Source organism: Artemia franciscana, unplaced genomic scaffold, assembly GCF_032884065.1.
Source record: "Artemia franciscana unplaced genomic scaffold, ASM3288406v1 PGA_scaffold_49, whole genome shotgun sequence".
Lineage (NCBI taxonomy): Eukaryota > Metazoa > Arthropoda > Branchiopoda > Anostraca > Artemiidae > Artemia > Artemia franciscana.
Window position 1 is genome coordinate 135,077 of NW_027062689.1, and position 3,233 is coordinate 138,309.

Genomic DNA, 3,233 nt, shown 5'->3' on the forward strand with positions numbered 1-3,233 from the left:
AAGAGCATAGAAACAGCATACAGGTTACTGTTATTTTAAAGCAAATTTCCGACTCTCATAAAACGACTGGTTTTACGACTTCAAAGAAGGAGTAAATTTAATTTGGCAAACACAATTAGTCAAGTGCTTAAGAAATTACTGAGAGAAAAGATATTCACAAGCGAAGTAAAAACAAACTGCAAAATACATAATAATGAACTTAACTTTTATTTACTTTTATTAATAAAAACTGTAATTTATTTCTAAACAAAAATATAAACTATTACAGATATAAATCACTACGCTAGGAAAGAATTTAAATTTTGCTAACGCGTAGCAATTAACTACATAAACATTCTTAAAGACATCCTAAATTAAAAATAATAACAAAAAAAAACTACAGAAATGTTCCCAGAAGAATCTTATACTAGTTAAAATAATAATGAAATATTATGGATATACAAGGAAAGAGTGTTCATGTCTGAATGTTTAGAATATGATCATAGTAGGAAGAAGTTAGACTCATCTGAAGAGGCATTTGACTTTAAATCTTACAACCCTTTGTATTTTATAACAATCCACTGTCTCGCTATATTTTTTTCATAATTCCTTTATTCCCGGTTATGTTATCTCCCTCCCAAAAGCAATTCTGAGTGCCTGATGGGGACAATCAGGGGTGCTTTAGAAATTAATTTGCTGGTATATACCTTGTTTAAATTATATATTAGCATCACCTATATCAACATTACATTAAAAATGTGAAATGTGTTTTCAATACGCTCGTTCCACCCCTATAATAAATATAAAAAATTAACAAAAATATCGATAATACACAACTAGTGACAATTTTTTTTTTAAGTAGGGAAATTGCTCGAATAGGCTCCAATTAGGCTTGTCTAATGTTAGGAAAAGTAGTGAAATTAGAATACTGGGGGGAAATTTAAAAATAAAACTGTGACAAGCGAGAAAGAATTATAAACCAAAAATTTTTTAAAGAATTAGATCAAAATAAAATGAAACAGAAGAAAACTGTAAATAAAACATGATTAGGACAGGAGGTAAAATCTAATATGATTGACAAATGTCACGACTTGGAAGTAGTGACGGGTCAATCTGCTTAAGCGGCCAGTACCCCCGGAGTAGAAGCGGTCAGTACTCCTGTCTATATAAGCGGTGCCCTATCCCGTCATCCCGATGATAGCCGGCCGGCACCAGTCATAGGGAATGTGTACTTTTGTTTGTTGCGTAATTAGAGCTAACGGTGACCCAATCATGCGTAACTTGGCTTCAGTATCTCTAAGTTGTTTTGCTTGAAAAGAAAAACCCAAGAGTGTAGGAAAACCCTCCAGGAAGCTCGCTAAATAAAGATTGCCTTGGATTTTACCAATAGTTTCTTAAGAAAAAAACCTACGCTAAATCAAGATTTCCTTGGGTGTTATGTTTTAAAGCTTACGAGGGTCAGGCCTCCTTTACCCCCAAGATTTGTTTTGAATAACCCCCAGTTTTTTTTACTCCACGATTTCCTTTAAAAACCTTCTGGGCTTTTTTACCCCATGATTTCCTTGGGTGTTATGTTTAAAAACCTACGAGGGTTTGGGAAAACATTTTTAAGATTACCGTGGTTGTTATGTTTAGAAAACCTAAGGTGCAGGGAGGAACCTTCAGGGACCTTCTCGGCCCCCAGGATTTTCTTTTAAAAAAATTCAGGAGCTTGTTTACTTCAGGATTTCTAAGATTGCTGAGTCATAGTTTCTTTTTGAAAACCTACGAGGCTTCTTTTCTTCGGGGTTTCTTTTGAAACCAATCAGGGGGCCCCTCTCACCCAAGCAAGGACATGGTCCTTCCCGATATATCGAATATAAATCCAATTTTATGAAAATTAGATTTTTATAGCCTCCCCCCACCAAGTCTGAGCTATTATAATTCTCTATATTTGATAAACATCTAAAACCCAGCCGCTCGTAAAAAATTTTTACGACTGATAAAATACTCTTGTTTTCTTGCTAAAATTCATTAAAACCACTTTCAAGCACATTGGTTAAAAAAAAGCGTAAGGTGTATTAGACCGTAAAAGCTCTAAATTACCTATTTTCTATCGAACAGTTGCTATTATGCTGGTAATCCCCTCTTTCTTTTCCCCCTCTAGTTTAACAAACTATAACTCTTTAAATTGATTTAACAGCTATCCCCCCCTAAAAAAGTTTTATTGCTGATAGTATAATCGTATTTTCTCGCAAATTTATTAAAACCACTTTCAAGCAAATTGGTGAAAAAGGCATAAGGTGTGTTAAATCCTGTATGGTGTAAACCCAAATTTTCTACTGGAGAGCTGCTGTTCTGATAATTGCATAAGAGGGTACTTACCAGCCGGCAAATTTGGATGTTTTGAAATTACATGTGAATCCCAAATTGGGGTGTTAGGGTGTTATTCTACTAGACAGCTGCTGTTCTGATAATTGCATGAAAGGGTACTTACCAGTCGGCAAATTTGAATGTTCTTATATTACATGTGAATCACAAAGTGGGGTGTTGGGGTGTTGTTCTTTTGGACAGCTGCTGTTCTGATAATTGCATGAAAGGGTACTTACCAGCCGGCAAATTTGGATGTTCTGATATTGCATGTGAATCGTAATTTGGGGTATCTGGGTTTTGTTCTACTGGACAGCTGCTCTTCTGATAATTGCATGAAAGGGCACTTACCAGCCGGCAAATTTGGGTGTTCTGATATTGCATGTGAATCGCAAATTGGGGTGTCTGGGTTTTGTTCTACTGGACAGCTGCTCTTCTGATAATTACATGAAAGGGTACTTACCAGCCGGCAAATTCGGATGTTCTGATATTGCATGTGAATCGTAAATTGGGGTGTCTGGGTTTTGTTCTACTGGACAGCTGCTCTTCTGATAATTGCATGAAAGGGCACTTACCAGCCGGCAAATTTGGATGTTCTGATATTACATGTGAATCAAAAAGTGGGGTGTTGGGGTGTTGTTCTACTGGACAGCTGCTGTTCTGATAAGTGTATGAAAGGGTAAATACCAGCCGGCAAATTTGGATTTCTGATATTACATATGAATCGCAAATTGGGGTGTTACAGTTAAACATTATCCATAACAAACAAATACAACGTAGAAACACTCATTCACTCATTAGTAATGATTTGGGAATAAAATATTTGTTAGATCATTTTTAATTAAATTTGAGTATAAAGAATTTAGTGAGTATTCCCCCAAGTCCCTGTTCAAAGACGGGTGTTG